Source organism: Adelges cooleyi, unplaced genomic scaffold (genome assembly GCF_023614345.1).
Source record: "Adelges cooleyi isolate 19-005CV unplaced genomic scaffold, UGA_ACOO_1.1 ACOO_flye_CR_arks_rails_tigmint_CR_PRNA_651, whole genome shotgun sequence".
In the NCBI taxonomy this organism is placed as follows: domain Eukaryota; kingdom Metazoa; phylum Arthropoda; class Insecta; order Hemiptera; family Adelgidae; genus Adelges; species Adelges cooleyi.
This window is the reverse complement of record NW_026096352.1, coordinates 4,887,412-4,906,431: the sequence shown is the minus strand read 5'-3', so window position 1 is coordinate 4,906,431 and position 19,020 is coordinate 4,887,412. Positions and strand designations below refer to the sequence as shown.

At 28.8% G+C, this 19,020-nt stretch overlaps 1 protein-coding gene and 2 non-coding genes across 3 annotated transcripts in view; all 3 read right to left on the bottom strand.

Annotated features, from left to right (window-relative positions):
* The window catches only part of LOC126844956 (opioid-binding protein/cell adhesion molecule homolog), a 254,319-nt gene that overhangs the window by 194,497 nt on the left and 40,802 nt on the right, over positions 1-19,020 (bottom strand). The gene's annotated exons all lie outside the window — the stretch shown is intronic.
* On the bottom strand, positions 10,026-10,099 carry Trnan-guu (transfer RNA asparagine (anticodon GUU)). The gene has a single exon. It is a non-coding gene; the product is annotated as a tRNA-Asn (tRNA).
* On the bottom strand, positions 11,498-11,571 carry Trnan-guu (transfer RNA asparagine (anticodon GUU)). Its single transcript has one exon. It is a non-coding gene; the product is annotated as a tRNA-Asn (tRNA).

Genomic DNA, 19,020 nt, shown 5'->3' with positions numbered 1-19,020 from the left:
GTAAGTGCACAAACTTTTTGATTGCAAAAATTGGACACTGTACTATTGAAGTACAGTAAAGTGGTATTAAATAATTTCTCAGCAATAACATATATAAATATATATATATATATATATCATAAGAACTTAAAATAGGTTAAGTCGGTTATAACTTTGTACATTTCGTAAAATCTATCGTTGATTTATAAGCTCGTTTTTTTTATAACAACCAATGTTATTTAACTTTTTTTTAGAAAAGTAAAATAGTACGATTAATTCGTAGAGATGGGCAAAATGGATACAATTCATAATCGATTTCCGGATTACACTTATTTCAGTAATCCTAAATTTTTGGATTATGGATTAAATTTAATCCAGTAATCCCTAGTATACGGATTACATTATTAATCCAGGACTAAAAGTTTGGATTATTTAATTTTAGTAAACCCGAGTTTCGGATTACGGATTACATTATAAATTTAGGGTTTTTGTTTTATTCCAACAACCTAAATTTAAAGATTACTTTTTTTTCATTCCAGTAATTCAAAATATTGTACTTAAATAATATTTTTTTAAATAAAAATATATTTAAATAATTTTTTTCTTTTATACGAAGCTGGGAGGTATTGTTTTTACAATAATGTGTTTTATTTTTACTAGGAGTAAAACTAAACCGCTGAGCCGATTTCTGCATACAATAGTCTAACGATTTCGAAATTTTAAATGTGAAATGTTAACTTGATTATGGTATGGTATCATATTTTTCAGATTATAAAATTAAACAATAATAACAAAATAATTTATTTTAAAAATTTAACAAATTGACAAAAAAGTGTTGTTATATAAAATGTGTTTAAGCTAGATAAACTTGAGCTTTGTTAAAGTACCTACTAAGGGCAGAGTATACTAATTAATTATTATTTGTAATCCATAAATCCGTCATTTTGAATAACGGATTACTTGGATTAATTCAAAAATAATTCAGTAATCCGGGATTAATAATTCGCCTCAAAATGTCATTGTACGCTAAAAAGCTACTTATTTCGTCTAAAATTCGATTAAATCTACTCTAAATAAACAAACATTTTTTTTAGAAATGGTTGCTGTTGATATGAAAATATGAATACCTATTAGGTACACATCGAATTAATAATTATCATTTTTTTATTACCTAGAACCGTCTATTTCTCTGTAAATGTTTGTATTTATGATTATTTTTTTAAACACAATTGTCCATTTAAAGCAATTTAAAAATAAAACAATTTTTTTTTTGTTATTTTGTATAATGATGATTTTTGATTTTCCAAGTCGTTCTGCATTTACAGTTTTATGTTTAGAAGCGCTACACCGTCCATTTCGAAAGAATAAAGTATAAGCAATTTTTTTGAAAATCTTGATTTTAACGTTAAACTGTGATGTGTAATTATTAGCATAGGTGAAACTAGAGTTTTACATTTGAGTGTGCAATTTTATTTATGACCTTTTTTTGTATAAAAAATGTTAAACACTATGCATTTTTGCTAAACTCAAATATACATTTTTCCATATTTCTTTATTCAAATTTAAAAAAAAAAAACTACAAAATTAAAATAAATACATATTAAAAATATGATATATAAAATATAAAGGTACCTATTTTAAAAAATGAAAAAGAATAATATTTGCTTAAAACGGTTGTAGCAGATAATGAAGTGTCATCATATACAATTTTGTAATATTTCATATCATTCATCTGAAAAATAAAAATATACACCCCTTACTATTTTAACCTCGTTTTCTGAAACAATAAGATCAACTATTGTCTATTGACACAGTGGTTAAAACTGGCACATCTACCCAATTTCATATTCTACATAATTGCTTTATGGTATAACTTAATTTCATTACTTGTCGGCTGTCAATAAATTCTGATTGTACTCTATGAAAGTCGAACTTCGATGTAAAAATGAAGGTTTATAAAAGAACTACGCTTCAATAACCAGTCAGTGGAGATTAGAGATTATAGTTAACGCGTTATATTATTATACCTACATTCCGTTAAACCAAAACAATCCGTCAATAAACACACTGTATTTTTGGAAAACACACAAGCGTAAATATTATATAAATATACCTAAACACATAAATAAGAGTGAAAGTGTCAAACGTTCCAAGTACCAAAGTATAAAAATTGAACTTTATAATTTGATTTGTATTTTATTCATTACCGGAAACACTTTAACATATTTTTGAGTTTTAAATATGGTTGTTTTTCTTATAAATAACTATTCTTTACTTGAAAAATTTACAAAATTGTTTCCGGTAATGAATAAAATACAAATCAAATTATAAAGTACAGTTTTTTTATACTTTGGCACTTGGAACGTTTGACACTTTCACTCTTCATATATACATGGGTGACGGGTTATTGAAAACCGTTTGCAAAAATCTTCGAAATGTATCGATAAAAAAAAAAGTAAGCCCCCATTTGGTGACAACGTCATAACAATAATTATCTTAGGAAACATTTATCTTTCTGCCCGCTGCTTGGTAACGGCCGACGAGAATATAAACAATTAAATACCTATGTATGTGTTTATATTATACACATGACACGTCTTATTTAACAGTGATGGTTTATTTTTGTTTATTTTCAGGTTTCTTTTTGTAATCGGCCACCCAGCCACAGGGCCCTTAGAAGTAATATTATAAACAAAAATTAAGAATACAGTAATTTAAAATATGGGTTTCAGGAATAATAATCAAATACTTAAAAATATAATATTTGTTATTTTTTTACAGGGGTTTTATTATTGTGTAGAAAAATATTATTTTTTACCTAATTGCCTTGGTTTTATTGATGGCAAGCACATCAGATGCAAAAATCTTAATAACGCCGACTTGCCGTACTGTAATAGTTATAACAAACATTTTTCTATTGTGTTGATGGCAGTAGTACATGCTAATTTAAATGTTATTGCTATTGATGTTGGATCTTACAGACGGGAGACCTCCGTAACATAATAAAGAAGCCAAAAAACTAGAATTTTTTTACAGAATTAAAATTGGACCATCCTATTAGTCAACATTTTGTCTGGCTTTTTAGTCTAAAATAAACCAAAATGGCTTTTACTCATTGAAATAAATTATTTAAATTAAACATAATACCTTGAAGCTTATACATATTAACCGGTATAAAATTATAAAATCCTTTTTTTTTCTTAAATATTACCTATACATAACTCCTTAAAATCAAACCGCATGCAATTTCCTCAACCTTTTTAATTTTATTAAAATCAAATCATTTCAAAAGTAGTAATGCTTAAAAATAATATTATAGCGGTGTATGTTTTTATATTATTAAACAATATAATTATAATACATTTTTATGATTTATCTTCTTGATATATACATCCGCCCATTTTTCGCCAACATGTTATTTTTTTTCCTGTTACTATAATCACTTGAATTCATGTCCCAGGTACACGGATAATTTTGAATCTCAGAAATTAATGTACTTTAATAGCATTTTGTTTTCGCGTCCTGAAGGTTTCCAAGTATCAATCTAATATGATCCATACAACGCATTTTCGTTTAATGCTGTTCTGTTATAAACGTTGCGGTTGAATTACGGTTTGGTACCTGTTAATCGATAACCGACAAAACGCATAGTGTGGTCCTAGCTAATATAATAACTTTTTAATCGATTTTGTAATAAGAATAAATGTCTGAAAAATGGGTATAAAAAACATGAAGAAATAATTATTCAGCGGTAGACCATTTAATAGGGTTATTGGATAATGGGTTCTTATAAAAAAATGTTTTTATTAATTTTGAATGATGTTACTTGATTTATACTAAATATTTTTGTACTACTATACTATACTATTATAATGATATTTATAGATTACACAGTAATAAGAAAAATAAAAACAACTAGGTACGTTGTTAAACGACGTTCATCTTTATAAAAGCTGTAATTTTTATAATGAAAATACATACCTACTTATTTGCAGAATATTAAACATAAATATTTCCCTTGGTTGAATTTTTTATAAATTTTTCATTGTTATCGGTTGTTTTTATGCTGGTTTTTGGAAATTTGTTCTAAACAATTATTTAACTTTTTTGAGTCAAGTTTTTCTAATTTTATTTTGAAGTATCCACTTATAGAATAAATTAACTCCCCGACAGTCTGTTCTGATTAACGCATCGGCGTTGTATCACAGAATAACCAAAAGGGAAAATAAAATAAAAATACATAGGGTCTTATGAGTTACCTAAAAAAGGCAAATTGCCATATTTTTTTTGCAGCTAGGGGCAAGTCTATAATAGATAGACAATAGAAAAATTCATGAAAATTGCACGTAATCCACAAAAAAAAAATGTCGGACCCGGCCTAGGTTTTTCTTCTGGTTATTGTGTGGACTGTGGTTACATGGTCTATTTGATAAAGGGTTTCCTTGCAATATAATTTTTTCACACCGTTATGATCGTTCAGTCCACGTTACCCATTATCGTACTACCAATATCAAGATCTTAGGATGTACGCCTTTAAATTATATTTTAAATCTCAAAAAACGCATCGATATACTATACCAGTAGTACATAATAATCTATATAACCGTTAATACAATAATCAAATGCGCTGTGCTCGAGCAAATGACAGCGGCGGCCATTACCGAAAAGCCATTATTCATAATATCATATTGGGGTGTACTCGCACGATGAAAATGATATATAAGCGCAGGGTAATAGATGATACTGTTGCTGTTCGTAAAACGATGACAAATAGACCGTCTGTCTCTAACCAAATATTTTTGGCACGCAATAACAGTCGGATGTTTTTGCTAAGTTATTTTTTCTATAAGCACACACACACACACATTTGACTTATGCCGGTGGAGATTACAGGATGCGTAAACGCCATTAATCACCCTAAAGTGAACGACAGAAAGAAATCTATACAATGTGTATACATAGTACTATATTACATACACGTCTATATTGTGTAGGTATGTGACGTATAGAGTATGGACTATGGACCATTAAAATAATATCGAATACCGATAATTATTGCGCTTGTACGCAGGAAAATAATGTGATAACAATAACCACTTGCAGCTGTAATGTCTGCAGTGTATTGTCTGTTATGCGAGTAAATTATATACATTTTGTTCGCCTACCTAATCGCACACGCACACGCTCGTTTAGTAGACAAAATAAACCGTTTACGAGCACATTGACATAGACAACACAAAGGCTATTCAAAAATATCTTCCTCAACATACTACAATGATATTTGTATAGGTAACGCTAGAAAACAATATTTGTCCTAAGTCAAAAATATAAGAAAATACAAATGAAAGTCCGATAAAGATATTGATTATTAAATGAACTTATTTATTGTTGGTAAAAAAATACGCACGAGCTATGGCTAATACATAATGTAATAATCATAATAGTCCGACAATAAGAAGTCTATAATAATCATAATATTTAGCTACAAATTAAAAACCACAAAAGTCAAAACGACTTTTGTTGTGGGCTGAATTATACGTTATTTATTTATTTGAATACAAAATATGGTATAACCGTGATGTAATTTGATTTCATAAAGTGAAGTCTGATTTTGTATTGTAAAATATTTTCTTTAACATAAATTGAACTTTAACCACATTTTCTATGCAAGCTTGAGGGGAATTTTAATTATTGTAATTAAAATTGTATATTTTGTTGTAATATTATCAGTGTAAAAACAATGGATATGATTGTGGAAAACGTAGTAGTCAACTTTGTTTATATGACAACTTATAAGGCAAAAAATAACAAAAACAGAATACTTTCATTCAGTGATTCAGTTATCACAGCTTACAATGTTTTATTCTCAATTACTGATTTTGTAACCAAAATATATAATCATCATTATTATACTTTATATTATTTTCTAAATTTGTTTAATCTTACCCGTAAATTTTTTTTAAACCAGAAAAATTTAAAAACATTTACAGAATAGGTATGCGTTATTACTAACTAAAAGAAAACACACAATTATAAATCTTAAAAAATAATGTAACAATATAGCTTTAGCTGTAGTATGAGTTTTTTACTACCTATGAAAAATATTTGATTCCCGTGACCAATAATTATTTGCATCAAATAAAATATTTTTGAACTTGTTAGTTTTCAATTAATAAATTATTGCTACTTTATTTCTTTTATTGTCACTTTTAGTAAAAAAGGTTTAATATTTATTTATTATTTTTACTTATAATTTTATCGTCTTTACAATATAGTATGTTATACAATATTTATTAAGGTGTTAAATATTTAAATTAAATCCAGTTATGTATTAATAACTTATTGGCTTAAAAAATTAATAACTGTAATTTGTCTTTATAATTATTCTGATACCAATCGTACAGAATCAATATGAAATGTTATCAAATCAATGACGATTTATTAAATGGAGTGTGGCTTTTGCTTGAGAGCTTATTCCAATGTTTTAAACTATGACTAAAGTGTAGGTAAGTCAACGATAATTGTTTTTATTAACTTAAGCTAAACCAGTTAAATAAAAAATAACCTGCTCATTATAGGGTATATAGGTAGGTACTATATACCACACACGGCACACTATCGTTATAAAATATATGCAAATTGTGTACACCATTATGAGTTATGACATATTGCCGATTGCACTGGCTACAAAAAGTACCTCTGAAAAGTATGTTTTCGTTATTGTTTGTGGTGGAAACGCACCTGTTGCGTTTGAAGAAAAAAAAATAATATCTATAACACCAAAAAGAAAAAAATATGCCCATTATATTCTGGCCGTGTTGCGAACTTATAACGACCACCGCAGCTTTTCATGCCTCAACGATATTCTTCCCTAGGGAAACCCTCGTGCACTGGGATATGTTTATAGTTTATAAGTTCACAACGCGTTGTAGTCTTTATTTTTTTCCTTTTTTATGTTAGGAAGAAATCTAGTGTTCTAAGTATTCGATACATATTGTAATTGCGTCGAGTGATGAGACCCTCCCCCGTTCCTTGAACGTGTGATAATAACTTATCTTATTGTCAATATTTGTTTGAGCACAGCACAACAAACAAAAGATTTCACTTAATATGTTAACATTCAGGTTGGTAGTAAAGCTACAGCAGGAGAATGTTTAGAATCTAAGACCAATATTTGATATTTCTATCGAATTTTCATTAGATTAGTGAAATTTCAACATCACGGATGTGATATGTTATTGAACATTTTCACTCAAATCCTCAAGTAACCACAAGACCGCATCTAACATAGAATTAAACATTGATTCCTGTGAACATTATTTGACATCATCATCATTTAATACATAAAATACAGAGCTGTTTTTATGTCCTAAAATAACTAGATATTATACATGTGTATATACAAATCGATTTCACTTTTGACTCATAAGAGCAACCCTCGGCCCCCACAGAAGTAGTGCTTTTGTGTTATGTTGGTGAGAGTTACAGCTGCGAGTGTCATACCATTTTTCTAGCTTAAAAAAAAATTGCTAATAATGATGTATCAAATATTAACGATTTTAAGAGAATAATATACTGGCAACAGCGGTAATTGTATAATGACAACGGTTGTTAAAAAAATAAATTTACTAAAACTATACATAACATTTGCTATCTTTGAATAATTATTATTATCATATTTTTTACACATGTACAATAGTTGCATCACAAATAATTCAACGAATTTAATCGATGTCCAAGAACTATTTCATTGACTATTTACTATCAATCAAATTTAGTGCTAAATTCTCCTGCATCGATGAAATGTTACTGCAACTGTACACGTCAATGCCAAGTTGTCTAAAGCTATTCATTTGGGTTAACCTTAGTTAAGTTTATCATACTACTAGGAGTAGAGACAGAACATTTTGACATGTACTCAAGGAATTTCAAACGTAAAGGCACAATATTTATACACACTCAAGAAAAACTTTACGAGTCTAAAAAATACATAAGCAAGTTTGTATTTTAATACCGGTAAGGTATAATATTTTAAAGCTCATAGTTTATTCTTTATCTCTTTGCCGAAAATTATTTTATACTTGAACGTTGTGAAAATGTAATAACTTATTGGCTCCTATATTTAAAACTGTAGAATATTATAGTAGTGATACGTAGATACTTTTTTATGATTTTATAGAATTAACAAACCTATAATGAAATACCTAGTAAGCATTTTTGGAGTTATTAGTTTTCTAACACATAACCTGACTAATTGTTTTGATCATCTCTCCCCAATATTTAGATTAAGCAATAATCCGATGCTGTAAGAGTGTGACTAAAAAGTTACTTTACAGCTATAAAATGAGTAAACTATTATACTTAAAACATGCCATAACAGCGGTACCTATCACACTCTATCTATGTATATAATGTATAAGATTTGAATTTTGGCAATGAAATATTTATAAAGCTAGTAAATAATACACATATATTATAGTGTGTTTATCCGGCATGACGGTTTTAATAAAAAATAAAACAACATAAAAAATAATAATATGTACATCGAAAATTGATTTATTCATGTACCTATCTATTATAAAATATTAATGCCGCCAGTTTCAAAAATAAAAAAACAAATTTTTTTCTCTGTTCACAATAATATAACATGGAAATCACTTTAACGCGAATTTTTCAATTACAACTTTTATTTTAATGTAAAATTTCTAAAAATTTACCTTATCTAACACAACATCCAGGAAATAATAGGTATGAGGAGATTTACAGATGATATATTTATTTTTTAATGAAAAAACTTAACCAACCAAATAGAAGTACGAAGGCACAATTGTTGATATTCAAGTATTCGAACTACAAATATCTTCTTGGTAATAAAGTTCAAACTTTGAAAAACTAGAATTAATAGGAAAATATAATTTGCATTCTACTTATTCATGAATTTTCTTTTTATTCTGTTCACCTTAACTCCTAAAGTAGATAACTGACCACCCAAATTATATCTTATTATTACCATTTTAAAAAATAATCGCTATGTCTTTATTCACTTCCTACATCTCCATAAGTTAATTCATAACATCCACCCACGCATTTTCTTCTGTCTTCAACTACCTCTATATCTTTATACACTAATCTCCCCTACACGTTTTACTATTTATTTTTCATCTCTTTTTCTTAACATGCTCAAACTATTTCAAGTTGGTAATTGTCTTTAATTGTATTTCTTTATGATTAATTGTAAATAAAAAATAACTGTACTTCTACTGGTTATTAAATGAGCGAACATAATACTAAATTCAAGTACGTTTTAAAATAAAATGTTTTATACAATTTGTACACACTAATTCTAGATAGAGCATCTAATCAATACTCGTAAGCTAGAAAAACCAATTTCCCTCTTGGCTTTTCCTAAACAAATATTTATTATTTAAGTCACATAAACCATAGTATCCTTAATTAAGATTAAAAAAATTCAAAATTACAATACAAAAAGAATTTTTTTACCTAATGACTTCAGACTTTTTCGTTGATAAACGTTTGTATGAAAGATTATACTATGACACATACCTGAAACAAATAAAAAACATCATTAGCCAAACTCCGTGTTGTATTATATAAATCATAACTTAACCTAATATCTGTAATAATAAAATAAATATAAATTCCTATAACTAATTTATTATAATATAGGTTGTGAACAGGGCCGTGTATAACGACAATTGCAAATAAATAAATTGTATTATAAAATCCAGATGTATCTAGTTCTGTGATAATTTAGTTTAGGTACTTCAGTTTTAAATTGTTTGTTTCAAGCAACATTTCTGTGGTTGCTCAATATAAGATATATGTCTTAATATCAATAATATATCGTGTTACATTGCACTGGTGTGGACTATGAATTCTGGAAGGTCCAAAAATAATATCCGTTGGATAGAGTAACCGGAGCAAACAATTGAAGTAGTGCGACTTTTAATTACTACAAGTAAAAACAAGTAGAAACAGAATAATAAAACTAATAAAAAACATGATTCAAAAGTGCAAAAACTCGACGCCCCCGGGTGGGCTCGAACCACCAACCTTTCGGTTAACAGCCGAACGCGCTAGCCAATTGCGCCACGGAGGCCACATACTAATAGGGTTAGAAATTTAAGTTTTTAACTCAATACCACGTGGTACGCGTATCCAGCGGGGGGATTGTAACCCCCCCCCCACCCCGAAAATTGTTTCTAAATTTTTAAATATTATTATAAATATCAAATATGTTTAAAATATTAATTACAAAAATTACAAATATTACAAATAATAACTGAACTTTGATTTTGACTATTATTTTTATCAAATTAAATCATTTTCCAGTAATTAAAATTGCTCGCCGTAGCCCGTTTAGATTAGATTAAATTATCGATCGGTGGTCGCCACTACACGTCAAAAATAAAATTTATCTCCAAATGTATTTTTAGTGCATTTTCGAATTTATTTCGATAGGTTTTTTCATAATAGTATTGTCTATGCTGTAATGTCAATACAGATTACAGTCAGTCTTTAGTATACATCAAACGCAGAACGACAATTTTAATTTCAGATTTCTGTTTTCTTATTTATATTATATTTTTAAAATGAGCAAAGAAACAAAAAATAACATTTTTAAATACTTTGGTTCGACATTTTCGCAAGCTAAAAAACAAAAAATCTCACGTGGCGATGTAATATTTATTTCAGCAATTATGATCATTTAAAAAAAAGTAATGCACAAAAGTAATACATACAATTCATAGTTATGTACAAAATACTATTAAAATCGCTCAATATTAAAAACAATTTAATTTGTTATATATTTTTTAACCCCCCCCCCTCTCCCGAAAAAAAAATTCTGGATACGCCACTGGTGGTAGGTATAGGTAACAGTAATTAATATATTATTTCACACACAACAGCCTATAGTTAGTCTAGTAAATAATAGTTATTACTTATTTGTAATGGTACCTAACTACAGATTTTTAAAACCTAAACATGTCTATACTTCCACTCCTTACAGCTTATAGTTAAAATATATAGGGGTTGGATGGTTGTGACTTGTGATGACCGCGGTTTTTCTGGGTTAAGAAAACCCCACCTAAAACTAGACCTGCTAAAAAACCTAGAAAAACGCATTTTATAAAAAAAAAATTAAAACTTCTAAATTTTTGATAATTATTAAATTTGAAAAACTTTTGATAAATTTGTATTTGCTGAAATAGAAATGACATAGGTAGGTACAACATTATTTTTCAAAATATAAGTTAATTTTGGTTAGTCGGAATTAGAAATAATTAAACCATTGAAAATCAGTATTTACTATATAGTATCCAAAAACCATTTTGAATGCCCGCTAACCAATTACCAAATTAGTGCATACATCAGTTTTGTGTGAACATCGTGTATTGCATTATATGAAAATCGTATAAAAATAAAAAGAATAATAATTAAAAAAAAAAATTAATTAAAAAAGAAAATTTGTTCTGAAAAAAATGCAAAAATTCGCCGCCCCCGGGTGGGCTCGAACCACCAACCTTTCGGTTAACAGCCGAACGCGCTAGCCAATTGCGCCACGGAGGCACGTTGAAAATCGATGAAAAATGATATTATTTAAGGTGACACGATAATGTTCAGTTGATATGAAATAATATAAAATACAGATTACTATCATAGTAATTCTATACCTGTTTTCAGAAATATGCTCTTGTCTGTAAAATAGTAGTTTGAATATGGCGTGTTCTAATTTTGTTTTCATAAACTCGTTGAAATTGAACACACAGGCTAGTATAATACAAGTATTATACTAGCCTATCCAGTATCCACTAGTTAGGTACATGATATTATTTTGTTGGTACCTTTTTAACATAGGTAAGTATCTTAAGTAATTTATTAATGCGTTGTATAAATGAGAGAGATTAATGGGAGTTTACATTTTCCGCCTCGACCTTTTACCCTCGACTGTTATCACCATATCCTGTTTTTCGCAAAAGGTTTCCTAATACTTTTTAAGAACCTCTAAATCAAAATCTATAAAACCGTAGGTACCTTATAAACTAGTGAGATATCAACAATAGGTATATTCTAACGAGTGTATAACTATTTTTCGTAAACATTAGGTATTTAATTATCGCAAGTATGAAGTAGGTACACTTAAAAAAAAAAAATGTTTTTTTTTTGTAGCACCTCTGTTGTGTAATAGCTAATATAGCTATTATTTGAGGTGTAGGTATACATATTGGTAAATTTTAAATGTTTGTAAATTAGTATAATATGTCCGTGTCCCGCAGTTAATTGCGTGATGTCTTTTAAATTTGTCCGGTATTATTAAATCTGAGCGCAGGGCAGTGCGCCGGCCAAGTTCCAGCAATGCCAGTGTATCTTTACGCGAACCAATTCACCCGGTATTTCTAACTCTCATATCTCTGCTACTTCTTAAGATGGGCTTTTAAAATTTGAAACCTAAATTAAACTTAAATAGTTTAGGACACTGTCAAAAATTGAGGCCTTAATATTTAGCCGTTTTAAAATAGGAGAATTTCAAAATTTGCATTTTTGTTACTCACTCACTCACCATCAAAATTATAATACACTTCCCGTATAGGTAGAAACGTGAAATTTGGCACAAAGGTGGGTCTTATAGTGTAAGTATAGGGAAAAGTCTGAAAATTGCAATTTTCTCAAAATGAATGCGGCTAGGTGGGGATTAATGACCTTCTCCGCGCTACAGCCGGTAAAAGGCGCTGTTGATGTCCGCGTTTTTAGTCAGCCATCATTTGGTCGTAGTTTGTGTCTTTGTTAATTCGTGTTCACATGTATGGCAGTGTAGCAGTGTTCTTTATTCTTGTTACGTGATTTATTATAAAGTGTAATTGTACTTCTAAACGTTTAGGTTTCGTTTATACGTTTATAATACTAAACTAGATTTATAGTGACTACTTGTATAAATCCTAGCTTCACTAATTTATTAATTGAATTGCACTATATTAATTAAGGTTTTGTTTCATACAGAAACTGGCCAAGTGTTAAGCAATACAGCAGTATTGCTCATGAAAGTAGGAGTGAAGTTTGGTTATGAACTAAAGAAATAGCAGACTTGGCCACAATGTAGATTTCACTACTTTGATAGGCTGATATTTTTGGGAGGAGGTCTGGAACTTGGCCTTTAATCAGTGTTAGGTTTTTGTTGGGATTGAAAGTTTCACCAACACAACCTTAAAAAGCGAATAAACATAACATTGGATAAATATTAATACTGTAATAAAGCAAACAACCCCCATTCGGAAAAACAAACGTAAGGTTCGCTAAGACGAGTTAAACGAAAAACTTGTTCAAAAACTAATTAGCAAAAAGTTATGAAAGTTTTAGTTGTTAAACATTAACAACAATTAAATAAACGAAAATAGCTTTGATTATTTTATTATTACTATATAATTTATAAAACAAATATGATGTAGTTAAAAACTAAAAAGAACTATTAAGTTATGACTATTAATTTTTCAATTGCTAACATCTATTTGTATTTAAATGTATTACGTTTTTATCGTTTACAATTATTATTGATTAAGTGGATATAATATGACATAATGTTGCTTTTTTGAAAATTGTATTAATATGTATTATACCATTATTTATTTTAAACGAGCATTGCTTTAATTTGATCAATGTACGATAAAACTTGATAGTTTTGATTATAATTTCAAATTTGTGCTTTTGAACAAAAAAAAAATATAGCGAGTTATCACACATTTGTGATAAATATCATAATATGCAATATTAACTGTGCAAATAAAACTGAGACAGTAGTCAGTACACCAGTTAACTCAATATTATATTTACTCTCCTTAGGTCTTTCAAAAAAAAAAAAAAAGGGTCTGTGATCGGAATGAAATTTGTTGACAGCTTAATAGTAAGTAGTAAGCATCAGCAAATGGAGTAACATAATATTGTACGCATCATGTCGAATTGTTTCGTAATCTTTTTATGTTGTGATTTGTTTTTAATAAATGTCGTTTGTCATAAATATAAAAAAATTGTAAAATGTAATTTTGTAGACTTCACGAAGTATCATTATAAGTATTCACTACATAGTTATACCTAGGTACAGATTGTCTTTGAATATTTCCGTTGAATTCATCGTTCATTCGGTGAAACGCTTATTGCTTGTTGAATATTGAGACGGTTTTAATTATTACTTGGATGACACATGTCACTTTGGAATTCACTGGAGTGGACGAGACAACAATAAAAATTAACAATTTCAGCTGTCATGAAACATCGAGTATATTAATATTATTTAAATTGTATGTAGGTATGTCGCTTTTAAAAGACTTTCTGCAAACAAAAACGATTTATCCGTATCAAAACTAATTTCAAACACTTTTTCCAAAATCTCGGTTTTAATTGGATTCTGTTGCTTGACTTTTAAGGCTGTCAATAGAAAACCTCCGTCCTTGTCATTTCGAGTTTATAACTAATATTATAAAATATAAAGTGTACCTACTTACTAGTCGAATATACACTATTAAATTGATATTATTAAACATACGATTTGTAGTGACAATTTGTAGTTCCTTTATGTAAAGTTACTTACATTATCTCTTACATTTATTTGACGGTATTGCTGTATGTTTTTAATGACACAACACATTCAAATAATTTATGTAGGTGCTGTTAGAAAATTCAGCTTTGTACACACCAACAACGATTCTTTTAGTATGATAATATGTTCAATTGGATGTTATAACCCTTTGGTAAAATTGTACTCTATCAATAAATCGTCACCGTATGACCTCAGTGTCATGTCTACTCATTTTTTTTGTAGAATTTAGTGGTAAAACGACTGGGCTCTAAAAGTATCGGAAAATCATTATACATTTTTAAAAGTATCTGTAAATGTATGTGTATGTATCAGCAGTTTCAAATTTAGATTTGTCTCTCTTAAAAAATATCGCATCGGTTGGCACGTCAATATTAGGTCATTTGTGGCAACATTTTTTATTGATGTTTGTTTAACAACAAAGCCGATCCATCAAACTTTACTAACAGAATTTGTCAAAATTCAATACACTATTATAGTTTTATGTCAGTCAGGGTAATTGCCTTTTCGGCATACTATTACTGTAGCTATAAATTTTAATTAGTATTATCGATTACTCGAATTGATGATCAAATAATAGCTAAGCACAACCGCCGTTCATAAAACACTAAAATATTTATGTTATTACTACGCATTTTTAAAAGTTTTAACTAAAATTTCAATTTGCAGCTCATAAAACAGAATGGAGGTTGTAGCCTGTAGGTATTAATATTAAAAATTAAAAAGAGATCTGTTACTTCCGAAACACAGTTGATGGTTGTATAAATTATGTAGCAACTAGAAACTCGAATTAACGGTCAGCGAGGATAAAAAAGTTCAACTGTTTTGTTTTTCATGTTTACATTGGTAGTGATATTAATTATTCGCAGCTCGTAGGCTACATAACCTATATAGTCTTAACGAGTAGGCGGTAACAAATTTAATTGATTTATAATAGCGTTCACGTTATAACAATACAAAAAAGAAAACGTTTTATTAGTTGTAAGCATCATGAAATAAATTTGGAATTAAAAACGTTGCCAAGCCAAAAATACCTTATTTCTTATCACTAGAACTACAATTATTCATTATAACTTAATATAAATAGAAAATATTAAAATTTTTATTTTTTTTCCAGAGCGCTATCAACTTTTTGGTAGCGGATAAAATGATAAAAACTCTTTAAGATTAAGTTATACCTTTGGAACAATATTACAATTAACGTTTCGTTCCAGAAACAATATTTTATACGGTTTCAAAAAGCATATCTTAAAATGTTTTTATTGACTTGTTTTCAGTTCAGCTATAAGAATATCATACTAACATTTTTCTTTTTAGTTGTAACAAATAATGTAAATTTTGGCCTGGTAACTTAACATTTGCGTTCCGCGACATAAAAGATAAATAATTTCCAAATAAAAATTAAATTTTGATATTTCAAAATTATATTTGTTAATCATGACAAGTTAAATTCATTATACATTTATCCCAATTCCAAACGAAACAAGCTATAAGTGCTCATGTCTTCAGTGAGTCACTATGGCTAATCTCCAAAGTTAAAAAGCTTTTGTATTGCGGTATCGTCTACAGTGTTACAATGGTTAGGTATTGTGTAATGTTTAACTCAAAATTGTATTTTCTGTGCTAACCCTTCGATATAACATTTGAGTCTCTTATCGTAGTGTGTGGTAAAATGCTCGTTTTGTAATCATTGTGTATGTTCTTATTTCTTATTTAGTACGGTGAACACCGAGTGCCTTAAGCACCGAACGCATCAGGCTAGAAATACAGAATAATATATAACACATTTTCTTTGAAAATAATTTATTACAATATTGTATTTTTTTCTTTTTGGATATATGTTGTTGACTTGTTGTAAAAAATATTGTAAAAAATCATGAATAAAATTTTTTTCCAAAAGAAAAACGATAAAATTTCAATTATTTTAATAAATATTAAGTTTCTTCTAGTCGATCACAACAATATAGTTAGTTCTTAAAGTTCATTATGACATTGCCATACACTTCTGAAAATATTTCACATGATCAAGAATCTAATCGATGCGCTATGTTAACCTTTGTTTTTTGTCAAAAGAAAACGCGTGCAGTAAAAAATCAGTTTTTTTCATAATTCTCATGTAGGTCTTGTCGAAACAATTTTTCATGGAAATGTATACTGGAAAATTAATAATTATTTACACGGAAATACATTGAAATGATCGAATGTAGAAATACCTTCTACGTTAAATACTATTAACAAGATTTTACTTGATACTCTCGATACTCGAGAAATAATTCAACCATGGAATTCTAATTTTTTTTCAGTTGCCTGGTAATTAAAAATACCGATGTGAAGTTTGTTTTTTTTGTAGTCTGATGTATGGTTTTTTTTACATCAATATACAGTTATATAAAAAATATGCGACGACAGAATATTCGAGTTATTGGTAGAAAATAAAGCGAAGGTATTCTGGTGGATGGATTTTTTTTTGCTCTTATTGCGTTATCATTTTTTAAACGTTTACCCGCAGAAATGAAATTCGAAAAAGTATAATAGGGAGCCGGCTATCGCACACAACACACGCGCGGGCTAGAATTAACAATGGGAGTTCTGAACAGTTATCGCGGTGCGAAAAATGCCAGTGGAAATGATTAAGAAATCATCGACGAAAACGCCACCGGTGGATGGATATGATAATAATTATAATATGTGTGTGGAATGTATGATAAATATTGTGTGTGCGGATTGTCAATAAACCCGTCGGATGCTTTTACCGGATTGGACAAAGCCAAGACGTGGCTTTGGGGAAAACAGACGACGTTCCTGTCGGAATCCTCTTAGAAAGTTGCATTTTTCGTTTTCCAAAAGAACCCGCGACGGCAAAAACAAAAGTTTCACGTTCATTGGCCACGGAAATCCTTCCAAGTATAGATGGCTACAAACTTCTACAATATTCTTGGCGGTAGCGAAAAATCACGCCTTGAGAGGGTTACAAACGCTGCTCAGTATGCGAACTTTGACTAAGTCAAAAATTAAACGATTGCTGTTTGGTATCGAAATAAAAGCCAAAGTTTTGTACGAGAGCGCTTGTTAATTTCGGCACGTGTACCTTAAGTACCTATAATAATTCGTTTGTTATAACTAAATAATGATATTTTACTATTTATGGAAATTGTACAATAGAAACTTAACTTATTTCCCTAGGCGTTAAACAACAGAAGGTTTCGCGTGCGATAATCAATAACAACCGTAACATTTTCGTAATCAGACTTCATAAAACAGCTTTTTAATCGTCGAAATTAAAACAAAAAAAATTAAGTTTATTTATAACGCTAAGAATTTACCTCCCACGTTCCTCCCGACGTATATTTCAGGCTTTTGCTATTTTGCACGATAAATTTTAAATGTTAGATTGTTTTTAATAAAATAAAATAATTTAATATTATAAGTATAGTATTAGAAGAAGTTATTTTTTGTACTTGTTAGTTTAGATGGTTACGTTTATGTGACTTTAATTATTTTTTTTACAATTAGTTATTAATTTAACTGAAAAAATAAGCAAATGAGTTTTACGGATAAACCGTCGTCAGTAAAACCTAGTCAACTAAAGTTAACTAAAAATTGAGTTAAATCAAAATTAAACGCAGTAATAAGTTGAATATCTAGTGTCAAAGTGTAAACATTGAAACAATAATATGGCATTGGCCATTGGTGCCAGAATGTATAAGAAAAGCATAGTACTTATTGACATGCATACAAGAAGCACATCATTTACAATTAAAAATAAAACAGTAAATTTTAGTATTTTTTTTCGACGAAAACGACTGGACAAAATTTAAATTGTCAATGTTAAATATCGGTATAACGGTTGGGTAAGGTTTATTATTATCTGTTTTATTTAAGTAAAATAAAGTTTTTATTTTTTATTATATTGCTAACAATGATGTAAAACAGTTATAACATTCGAGGGTTTTAAATAATTTTGCACAACTACTGCGTACTTTAAATTTAAACAAAAAAATCAGCAAATGACTTCATAGAATTTAATTGTCTTCGATTTTTTGTCAGTGGCGGATTTGAGGGGGGGGGGCGATGGGGCGATCGAGAAAAAAGGGGTTGTAATAAATTTCGACCATGTCAATTAATTTACCTGTTAATTTGTATAAGTTTAATGGTATTATTTTCAATTGAAATCACTTTGTCTATGAGTTAATATAATAGTACATTTTTTGTTCCGTCGCTGAAAACAGATTTGAATTCGTCATGAAATTTACTTGAGATCGGTCAGCGTACTTTTTATAAAATTTCAAATTTTAAAATCAAATTTGAAAAGGGTTAAAAGTAAAAATTGAAAAAAGTACCCTGACCGATCCTAAGTAAACTTCATGGCGAATTCAAATCTGTTTTCAAATTACTTATCGGGTTACTGGTTGGCCTGTGCGATGGACAAAAAA